The sequence below is a fragment of the Sebastes umbrosus genome, chromosome 4 (genome assembly GCF_015220745.1).
Source record: "Sebastes umbrosus isolate fSebUmb1 chromosome 4, fSebUmb1.pri, whole genome shotgun sequence".
NCBI classification, from domain to species: Eukaryota; Metazoa; Chordata; class Actinopteri; order Perciformes; family Sebastidae; genus Sebastes; species Sebastes umbrosus.
In genome coordinates, this window is record NC_051272.1 from 2,851,981 (window position 1) to 2,864,358 (window position 12,378).

The following is a 12,378-nucleotide window of genomic DNA, read 5'->3' on the forward strand; positions in this document are numbered from 1 at the left end:
CACATTTTCCACAATGATCCCTTTTATTTATAGAAAATTGCATCCCCTTTTCTTTATTTCATCTCAAACTATTTCTATTACAGTAATAAGTAGAGGCAAGGACAAAGAGCTTGTTTACATTTGTTTATTTAATAACATTTAATATTTAATACACACAATCTGTCTTTGTCAGGGTCGACTCGTACCAGAGATTCAACGGGAGGAGAGTGCATCCTGGAGTTAATGTCTCTACACTGGACAGTCCTCTCTCTGATCCTGAAATGATGCAACTGCAAGACAACGTTGATCCCTGAATGTTTCAGAGTGGACATATATCTCGACGCTGTCCAATACGTTGAGCATGTACATGAGGCAAGTTTAATATCACATGCTTGGTGTGTCCCGATTTCAGTTCTTTGCCACTGACGGGAGTTTTGTGTTGATTTAGTTTAACTTCTTAGAAAGCAGATATGGGTAGAAATGTGTCGGAAGAACTGAATTTGAATGTGGAAGTGAGTTGAACTTCCAGTGAGGATCGAATACAGTTTCAGAGGAACTAAATTCATTTGATATTAGATTCAGTTTCAAGTTTATTCGAATTCAGTTCCAAACTAATACATTCAATTTCAAATTCTGCTATTCAGTTGTTCCAATGCAATTTAGTCAAGTTGAGTGAATATAAATGATTCAAATTCAGTTTCTAGTGACACATTTCTGCCCGTACGCGTCGTTCCACTTCCCTTTCAGTTATTACAGTGTCCTCTAGTGTCATTTCTGTTATCACTGACCTAGGATGTTAATTTCTGAAGACTTGAGTTAATGTGACATAATTCCACAGTTGTGCTCACACTTATTATTATTAGGTACTTTTTTTAATATTTTTTGATAATAGCTAGGATCAGGGCACATCTAGCCACATGTCCTCTTGGAGGAATGAACTAGGTGGAAATGTAGCCTAGTGTGCAAACAGCACTCCTGAACTCCCCAGAAAGGTTTAACATTTGTTTAATGATGACTTAAGAGCAGTTTTAAGTGTACATTGTTTTTGCATGAACCTTTCTTGTTTACAATTTGTGAAAAATAACTACTTGTAAAGAATTATCATTCAATGCGCTGCTTTACTGTTGTTGAAGTGACTGGTCTTTGTAAAGGTTTAACAGGGATATTAGACAAATACATTTTTCCCGAAACACCTTTTATTTATGAAATGTTCTAGGAGTACAAACGTTTGGTAAAATTAGAACCAAATATCTCTGCAACTCACTCAGCATAATTAACTATTGAGGCCACAGCGATCTCAACACTGGTGACCACAGAGAGATATTATCTTTAGGTAACACTGTATAATAAGGGTACAAATTATACACTTAAAGGGATAGTTCAGGTGTTTAGAAATGGGGTTATATGAGGTACCTATCCATAGGTGTATTATTTACAGTAGATGACGGTCAGCGTGTAATAGAATGCTGTGGATGTGGACGAAATGATGAAAAGAAAGCCTCACCTAAAAAAATTGTCTGTTTAAGTGTACGCTATATGAGGAATATTTTCCGATGGCTAACTGAACGTGAAACTTATCTGTACTGTTTTTATCAACTGTGCCTGCTGGCTTTGGAGAGAGCATCGATAAGTTTCACTTCCAGTTCAGTTCCCTGTCAGAAAAGAGAAGGGAAGGGCGTTCTGATGGCAAGATAAAGTGGTGAAAATATGTTAAATATAACATACACTTAAACGGATATCGGTTCTTTTTTTAGGTGAGCCTTTCTATTTGGAGGCTTAAATATGTTTTTCTGCCGTCCACGTCACTGTATTACTTTAAGCCGATGTCGGTACTCCTGTCTGTTTCTCAATGGCACACCGACCGTCATCTACTGTAAGTAATACACCTACTATGGATAAGTACCTCATACAATCCCACTTCAAAACACCTGAACTATCCCTTTAAGTGTATAATTTGTAGATTTATATCTCTACCATAGACTGTATATAAAGATGGACGACATGACAGCTCCCCCCGGCCGTGCTCAGTGGTGTAATGTAACTAAATAATAATTAGTTACAGTACTTAAGTATTTTTTGGTAATAATTGTACTTGAGTTTTTATACTTCTATCAACTTTCACCTTTACTTATCATGCTACTCGCGACTACAAAAGGAAGGAAAAACTGGATTATTTTCTTTAAATACTTTAAGTTGTGAAGATCTCGTTTTCTTCAAGTGTAATGTAGCCTCTATTTTTAAGGTGGTGTACATGTTAAGATGAATAAACTTCATGAATCTCAAAATTCTGACGTGCTTGGTTTTTTTTAACAGCATTTACTTGTACTTTTATTTAAACCTGCAGTACGCAGAATATTTTTGGCAACATTGGGCAAAAATTCCATAATAACCTTTCAACATATTGTAATTCAAGAGTCTTCTACTCCTCCTTATGGCTCTGTTTTCAAGCTTTAGATAAACTAGCCCGTGACGGGAAACTTTGACTTTCACAGGTCATTTAAGAAAGAGAGCGTTCCTATTGGCTGTTCATTCAACGCAGGCAGCTGTCAATCATTCGCAAACTCCAGTCAAACGAGGCAAAAATTGAATTGAAAATCTACAAGCTAGTGCCTTGTTGCAGAAGTCTAGTTTTCTCTCAGAATTCTTGAATTACAATATGCTGAAAGGTTATTACTTTTGATAGATGATTTCTTATACTATGACGTTTTTTAAGTGAAATTCTTCGACATACAATACTATGACTTTTTTTATGAGATTTTTCGATATACTATACTATGACTTCTTTTTGGTGAAACTTTTCGACATACTATACTATGATTTTTTTCAGGAAATTTTTCGACATACTATACTATGACTTTTTTATGAAATTTTTCGACATGCTAAACTAAAACTTCTTTTCATGAAATTTTTCAACATAGTATACTATGACTTTTTTTATGAAATTTTTCGACATACTACACCATGACTTTTTTTTTCAATTTTTACGACATACTATATCATGACTTTTTTTTAGTTAAAATCTTTCGACACTATAAATATGATATTTTTTCATGACATTTTTGACATACTATACTATGACTTTTTTTCATGACATTTTTCGACATACTATACTATGACTTTTTTCATGAAATTTTGCAACATACTATACTATGAATTTTTTTGGGGTGAAATTTTTCGACATACTATACTGTGACTTTTTATGAAATTTTTCGACATACTATACCATAACTGTTTTTTTCAATTTTTACGACATACTATATCATGACTTTTTTTTAGTTAAAATTTTCTGACATACTATAATATGATTCTTTTTCATGAAATTTTTGAAATACTACACTATGACTTTTTTCATGAAATTTTTTGAGATACCATAGTATGACTTTTTGATGAAATTTTTCAACATACTATACCTTGACTTTTTTTTAAAATTTTTACGACATACTATATCATGACTTTTTTTTAGTTAAAATTTTTCGACATACTATAATATGATATTTTTTCATGACATTTTTGACATACTATACTATGACTTTTTTCATGAAATTTTGCAACATACTATACCATAACTGTTTTTTTCAATTTTTACGACATACTATATCATGACTTTTTTTTAGTTAAAATTTTTCGACATACTATAATATGATATTTTTTCATGACATTTTTGACATACTATACTATGACTTTTTTTTATGACATTTTTCGACATACTATACTATGACTTTTTTCATGAAATTTTGCAACATACTATACTATGACTTTTTTTCGTTAAAATTTTCTGACATACTATAATATGAATTTTTTTGGGGTGAAATTTTTCGACATACTATACTATGACTTTTTTCTTGAAATTCTTCAACATCTTAAACTAAAACTTTTTGTGGGTGATATTTTTCGACATATTATACCATGACCTTGTTTGTTTTTTTGTTTTTTTACATTTTTACAACATGTCATACTATGACATTTAAATCTTTATTTCTACATGCTATACTATGACGTTTTTGACCACTTTACAGCAACAGAGAGCACATTTTTATACACCGTGATTGAAGCGTGTACATGCAACTAGTCAGTGTCAGTGTGTTGTTGGTACTCACATGTTTGAATGCCACCGTGAAGTCCCCCACAGTCTGCTCCAGGTTCAGGTGCTGTACTCGTTCATCCTCAAAGCATACCAGTCAACTGGGCCTCTTTGGTTCCACTTGTGCTCCTAAAATTCAAAACACTCTACAGTCACATCAGAGATTAAAAGTCTCAAACAGCAGAAAGTCCTCACACATCTCACTGAAGGTCAAAGTTCCTCAGTAAACACAGAAGTCAAGCCATGTTGGCATTTAGCATGTTATCCAGACCCAGAGTGCCTGCTCAGGTCAGGTCAGGTGGGTGTGTCATTAGAGTGCTCACCTGCAGCAGCAGCACACACCTGCAGCAGCAGCAGACACACCTGCAGCTCCTTCTCTGCTGCAGCTGCTGATTATCTCCTGCGTCCTGCTCCATTCTCACACAGTTTATCAGGACTTTTTCATGTCACTTTTGTTTTTACTCTGTAACGGATGCAACTTGACATGTAGCAAAGTACAATACTTGTGATAAATAGTGGGCTACTTAAATAAAGGATCAGCAGGTAATGGTCACTCACTTGCATTCGTGCATGTGAAAATGGAGGCTACATTACACTTGAAGAAAACCAAGGTCTCCACAACTTAAAGGATTTAAGGAGCAAAATCCAGTTTTTCCTTCCCTTGTAGTCGCAAGTAGCATGAAGCATGATCTGACATGCAGCCTGTCTGGACACCCATCATGTGAATGATATTACTTTGCAAGCTAGGGGCACTGAATCGCCGAACGAAGATGCTTAGAGGAAATGTATCGGAGAAAAAGTATACATCTTATTTAGGAAATGTAGTCGAGTAAAAGTGACAGTTAACAGAAGTATAAAAATTCTTAAGTGCTGTAACGAAGTATTATTACTTTGTTACATTACAACACTGGAAAATAATACATATCAGAGGAGCTGTGTTGAGTCCAGAGATTAACAAAGTCATGTGTGGCATGAGTGTTGTTAGGCTGGAGATCCAGGAGACCAATAATTTTTGTTGCTCCCCACAATAAAAAGTCATATGTAAAACAACAAACTGCCCAACAGGCTCAGCTGGGAGACTGGTGAGCGGCTGGTGAGCGGGTGGTAGTTGTCAGGCTGTGAGGCCGTGCCTGCCCACCATGGGGGTGCTTGGAGGCCACCTGTCTAGAGAGGCCCAGCAGAGCTATATGAAAGCAGATATGGGTCAACAGGTGTGTGTGCATGTGTGTGTGTGTGTGTATGTGTGTGTCTGTGTGTGTGTGCGTGTGTGTGTGTGTGTGTGTACCGCATCAACCAAGATTGTGACAAACAATGTCAGCAGCAGCTGATGCCAGCCACTCCGTCAGGAGTTGTCCCTAAATAGCTGAGGCCAGCAGTTGTCTGGAGGCCAGTTGGTGCAGCTCCTTACCCCCCCAAACCTCCCCCCCCCCCCGCACCTCTCTACCATAGAATATTCAACATTCCCATTTTTGGTCTTCAAGCATAAAATAGCCTGTTCCAGGTCATTCTGATTGGCTTAGTCTGGCTCATAAAACACCCAATAAACACACACCTGTGATCCCACTAGAGTCAAGTCGTAATGTGCTACCAAAAAAGCTCATTCAGGAACAGAAGGGGGGGTTGCTTGGAAGAATAACATTCGGTTTGTGTTATTGAATTATTGTTATTATTATTATTATTATTATTATGATTACGTTGTGTAGGCCGTTTGGTATGAAAGCAAGGTCAAGCTTGAGTAACAAGAGACATGAGATATTGAGCTATCTTAGATGTCAAAATCACCGTTAAGCCCTCTCATTACTTAAGTATTGACTTGGTTTCCATGGTTGTAGCAGTGGTAAAGTTCCTCATCTTAAATGGACCCACAGTAGTTGGTGCTCAGGGCCCTCTGCATCCCCCTTATCCCTTAGCTCAGAAAACTGGTTTCTATGCATCCTTTCACCACAGCAACAGATACAGTACGCCCTTTGACCCCTTCTCTGTTTGGTCCGAGCAGGGCGACATCACCCCACGGGATAATAAATCAACCAGAGGCCAGGAGGTTAGATTGACCCCTCGTGACCTTTGGCCTTACGAGATTTTCCCCTCCGCCATATGTCTGTGGCTCACCATGCCCCATCCCTCCAGCCATGACCAGAGGAAAGCTCAGCATCCAAGAGCAACAGCACAAACCGATCAGATCCAAAGATCCGTCTGAGCTGCTCAGTTTCGCATGCGGAGGGTCGAGCCAGCCTCAGAAACCCCACCCAGGGCTGGCTATGCTAAGTGAGACTGCTGCTAATGTGTTGTTACGGCTGCTGCAGATTTGAGCAGAGGTCCGGGCACGCTTTGAGTGGGGGGTGGAGGGAGCGAGTACGAGGTGTGGTACAGCGGGTAAAGGAAAGCTGGGGGCTTCCTATATAGGTCATATTATTGGGGACTTTTCCCCCAGACGGGGAGAGAAAATTCCTGGCTAGAAACTGGAAGGACTTCAGTGGTGCGCTGGGGTTTGGCCCGCCGAGGCAGAATGTTAGGCATGGTGGACAGCTGCACCACGGAGCTACTGTAACACAGAGAGAGGGGGGGGGGGGTGTTATTTCAAAACAACACAGACGTGATATACTGTACAAGCTTTGAACGTCAGTCCGGTGTTATGTTTAGATTTGTAACAGTATTTTTAATCAGAAAAGGGAAGTGGAAAGGATTACTAGAAAAACTTCTGTGCAAAGTTCTGTGCAATACAGTTTCACTGTTACACACAACACCAATTCTCGGAAGTGAATGAAGAATGAGGTTTCGTGGATGATGAGAAGATATGGTGGACGCCGAATTCTATCCAACCATCGACCGCTATCAAAATCCTGATCAACCTCTGTCTAGTCTGTTAATACAGTAGTTTATTGACTGAGGTGAGTTAATACGTCCTGTGTGTGTAAAGCAGAGCTGTTAACACAAAATCGTTTCAACGCCACTAATTTCTTTTAATCGATCTTTCGGAGGTTCTAGCGTTTTAAAGCTAGAGTGAAGATACCGGCATCATATGAAACTATAAAACCTAAGGAATCCATCGGTACCAACCATGTCATACTAGCTTGTCGCGAAGGAGGTTAAATAACGCTACAAACTTGTGTTACATTTTGGCGAGGAAAAACTTTCATGTCCATTTTCAAAGGGGTCCCTTGACCTCTGACCTCCAGATATATGAATGTAAATGGGTTCTATGGGTACCCACGATTCTCCCCTTTACAGACAAGACATAGTCAAGTCAGCACATATTTTTTTATGCTAAATGCAGTACCTGTGAGGGTTTCTGGACAATATCTGTCGTTGTTTTGTGTTGTTAATTGATTCCCAATAATAAATATATACATACATTTGCGTAAAGCAGCATATTTGTCCACTCCCATGTTGATAAGAGTTTTAAATACTTGACAAATCTCCCTTTAAGGTACATTTTGAACAGATAAACAATGTGCAATTAATCATAGACAATCATACGATTAATCGTGATTAAATATTTGAATGGATTGACAGCTCCAGTGTAAAGCAGATGAGTTTAGATTGGACGCCTGCCCCTTCTCTCCGTTTGCACAGCAAAGCAGCTCAAAATCCCCAAAACAGCAACACCGTCATCTGCAGCGAGTGAAAATTGAAAACAGAGTGAAAAATTGAATATTGGGAAGCCAATGGACCGCATCCACGGCCGTCCAAGAGCAGAGGTAGGTTTCATATGGTGAGGAGTCTGCTTTTCTCATCAAGCCCTGTGTTGGAGAACATGTTCACTCATTCTTATGGCAGGAATCTTTTCAACACCAGAACTGAAGACCCTGCAGCGCAGAGGCCCCACGAGCCTCCTGATGAGGGCAGCAGAAGCAGGAAGAAAAAAAGAGAGGCAAGTTAGAGAGAAGTCCGGGTATATTCAGATGAAATGTGGACCACTTAATTGCTTGTGAAACGTGGAAAGTTGATGCATTTCTGGTACCGGTCCAAAACAACGCTGAAGACAATTTTCCATTCGGTGTCACTTTAACCGACAGTCTTCCCTCGTCATTAGTTCAGACGTTATGGCAGGCCGGCTCGGTGGACGGGGATGTAATTTGATGTGTATACTGTGGTCAGTGTTGTAAGATGCATTTTGACTGACTGGAATTATTGCCACATAAACTTCTGCAAATGTTACAAAAAAGTTGCATCACATGGAAATATTTAGCTTCACGTCAAGATTCGCATCACATCCTTACACACCCATGCTGTCATCATCAGTTGTGTGGGAAAGCTCTTCAGCTGGTTTACACACACACAGTCGCTGTACATTATGTAGGAAGTGATACCACACAAAGAACTCGGTTACAAAGGATTTCAGAGAAGAGCTAGTTAGAATTAATATGTGGGGATATGAAGAGAGGACTTAAACACAACACTCCAACACACTCTCACGCACAGTTTGACACAACGGGTCAAAAGTATTCATTCATTTGTATTCATTCTGAAATTAATGGTCAATTCATTTTTTTGTCACTCAACAAAAACTTATTTAGTAAAAAAAGTTATATTATTTAATTAATTAAGTCATTTGTTATGCAAAGAATTTCAAACGTATGTTGTTTCCAGCTTCTGAAATATAAATATTATAAGTATTATATTATTGTACATTGAATACTTTTGCATTTGGTCTGACAAAACAAGTAATTAGAAAATATCACCTTGGGTTATGGGAACTTGAGGTGGGCATTTTTCACTATTTTATATATTTTATATACTAAAAACTGATTATAAAATAAAACAATCAACATCTTAATTCAGTATGGAAATTAATCATTAGTTGCAGCTATAATTTATGATTTATTATTCTAATCCTTTATTTTTTAAATAAGTAGTCTCATTGAGATCAATCACTTTTTCAAGAGAGCCCTTTGCATAAGAGAACATGTAATAATAATAATATTAATAATAAATTCAACTTATATAGCACTTTTAGAGAATTCAAAGACGCTTAATATGAGCATGCACATATAGTATAGAGTATATTTTAAAATCATCAACAGAAAGAGAGATTATAATTTCAAAACCTTTTGTGACTCATTCCATTTTTCCAAATATCCTGTGACCAAATACTACAATGACTGTATTTAGATGTGATCAGAGAGCAGAGATAGTTTAGCTTTATAGATAAACAATCTACAGTGTGACTCCCTTCTGTGGCTGAAGATGATTATTTATGTATTTATGACATATAATGAAAGAGAATATCACAGTGAGATTGACAATAAGAGACTCCTCGCCAAGAAAAAAGAAAAAAAGAAAATCTCTTTCTGTCTATCTTCTCGGCACAGATGTTTTCATCTGGAAGCTCTGCTCTGTATTTCTCAGCCAAATGCATCTAAACGCATCCTTGAGCATTCCTGACGGGATTACTGGGCCCAGGTACCATCCACTGGTCAGGAGAGATAAAGAGAGTCAGAGTGAGCGTGCAGCAACAGCCGGCTTGTTTTCACGTCTCGCGCTGCGTGCTTGAGCAGATTTGCCTTGATAAAAGATAAAGGCTCTTTGATAGGCTGCAGGTGCGCTGCTTTAATGAGCATTACCACCCCCACCAACCCCCCCTCCTCTTCTCCTCTGCAAAAACGCACCACAGTCAGACGCACATCTGCACATCTGTCATTCGATGCTCTGCAGCATCTCCCTAACCTCTCCTCCCCCTCCTCCCTGCCTGTCACTCATCCCCAGACTCTCTCACACGCTCTGCTCTGCACATCACACACACCAACTGCATGGAGAAACCAAAGCGACGTCAGGGATTCGCTATTCAATGAAATAGTTTTCCCAGTATTGATACAGCTTTCCTGGCTCACTGAATCCAATTGAGTTGTCCAAAGAAACATCCAAACCCCACCCACTCGGGGCATTCCAGGCAGGCTAAAACAAACGCTCAGACAAAAAGGAAAAAAAAATACAGTAATTGAGATGCAATTTGGCCTCACTCATTTTGCTCACAGCCTGTTAGAGGCACGTTGGAGGAAGAAAGAACCAGAGAGAGGCAGACAGACAGACAGAGAGAGAGAGAGGGATGTTAGGTGTTTGTTTGTGGGCACTTGCTTTCCCCTCATTCAGAGTCTGAGGTGCCAAGGGAATAACTCGATGACGTGGGTTGTGGCCAGGGCAGGAAACATGGGGAGGAACTTGCGACTTTATATTAAGTGCCGGGGCGGTTAACAGGAAAAGATAACCTGTTTCTGTTGATATAGCAAGGAAGTGTGAATTCTTGGCACATGCGAGATGTCGCAGAGAGGAACAGGCCGCCGATGCCTTCCACGTCGTCTCTGATTGACTGGCTCACTGGAATTCCCTCGAGTTCGCTGTGGTTTTGTTTGGGTGGCTGTGATGGAGTGTTACAGGAATGTTTTCAGGGACATTCCTGCCGTAACAGAAAAGGTGTTTCTTATGCAAGGAGGGACACTGTTGCATCATAGTGGCCACGCAGTGGAGTCTAATCAAAGCCCTCTTGAATGACTGACCCTGTTATCTGTGGCCATTCTTTGTGATGCTAACAAATAAACAGTCTAGTTTAAGCAGACATACTCTGCAAGAAGTTGTTCAGCAATGACTCAGTGCTGGCACCCGATCCGATTGTTATCAGGCCATTAAATAGGTGTTATCAGTGGCTATAAGCGCCATAGATGCGGGTCATTAGGGGCCTACTACGTTGTAAAAGTGAAACTTAAAACTGAATGAATGAACTTCTTTAGGTTTAGGCGAAAAAAAACCCAGTTAGGTTTAGGCAATACAACTACAACTTCTTTAGGTTTAGGCAACAAAACTACAACTGATTTAGGTTTAGGCAACAGAACTACAACTTATTTAAGTTTAGGAAATAAAACTATAACTTCTTTAGGTTAAGGCAACAAAACTACAACTTATTTAGGTTTAGGCAACAAAAAGCACTCAGTAAAGTTTATGGAAAAATATTGTGTTTTGGGTTAAAATAACTACAAACACAACTACACATTGTTGGTTTCACACAGGATGCAAACTGCGGTCTCCTCGGTGAGTCCTGTGTACTTCCACCTCTTATGGAGTTTCAAACCATCTATATTACATTGCCTGACTTCCTCTAGTGGTCGCTGTCCTGTTCTTATTTACCTTCTTTCAGTGATCTACCATGTTAATAGATGATAAAACCTACTAGTGGGTGTAGTAGGCCCCTGTTGACCCACATCTATGGGGCTTATAGCAACTGATAACGCCTATTTAATAGCCTGACAAGAGTCTAATCGGCTGGTGCTGAGGAGTCAAAATACCATGGAATGATGAGGCTATATATTACATGCAGAAATATATGATACAAATTGTGCTTTTGACAAGCATGCTCACAATTTCCATTTCTAGAATTCAGAAAAAAAAAGAAGTAATTTATCAAGAAATTTGTCAGACTTTGACAAACAATGTAATATTTTACAGTCACTGTGTGTAATTATTACATCAGTGTGGTGAGATTATACCTCCCACTGCCTGAAGAAATAAGAAAATGCCCTTGTTGCTCTTGAGTAATAACAGGTTGTCGACATCACTCATTGCTGTACATGTGCTCACTAGATGAAAAATAATGCTTTGTTAAAAGGCTGTGCCTGTAGCATGGGATTGCCCTATGCACACACACACACACACACACACACACACACACTTTTTTGAAGAACAAATCTGTTAAGCATTTTTAATTGTGAAAACAAAATCACAGTAATTGTTATAATTATATAAAAAAATATTACATTTAAAACCGATGGTGCAAGTACATTTTTATTATTAAAAAAAAGTAATTTGCATCTTATTCAAAATAGTTAACACTGTCGTTTATATCCAGTATTGCTGATTGGCTGATACACACACTTCCTTCCCCTTCTCCATCCAACCATCTAATCAGTCAGTCAACCAAACAGACATCCAGTCAGCCATTCAGTCAGTTAGTCAGCCAGCGAGCCACCTAGTCAAGCAGTCAGTCAGACACCCAGTCAGTCAGTCAGTGTTGTGTTTGGGCAGGGTGGAGGCTCCTAGACGGGCTCTTTGTCTGAGCAGAGAAGCCCCAGACACAACAGTGGCCGGCCCCGGCCCCTCACAATGGCCCTCCACACAAAAGCCCACACACTGGGACAATGGGCCGGGCTCAGAGTGGGGGTGGACGGCTGAGCTGAGGTTACCCACCTGCACACTTCAGGACCGGACCCCACCACCACCACCACCACCCCCTCAAACACACACACACACACACAGACAGAGCCCCCACCCACCCACCCAGCTTTAAAGACCTGCTGCAGGTGTCTTCCTGTGTCGGTGGCATGAGGAGG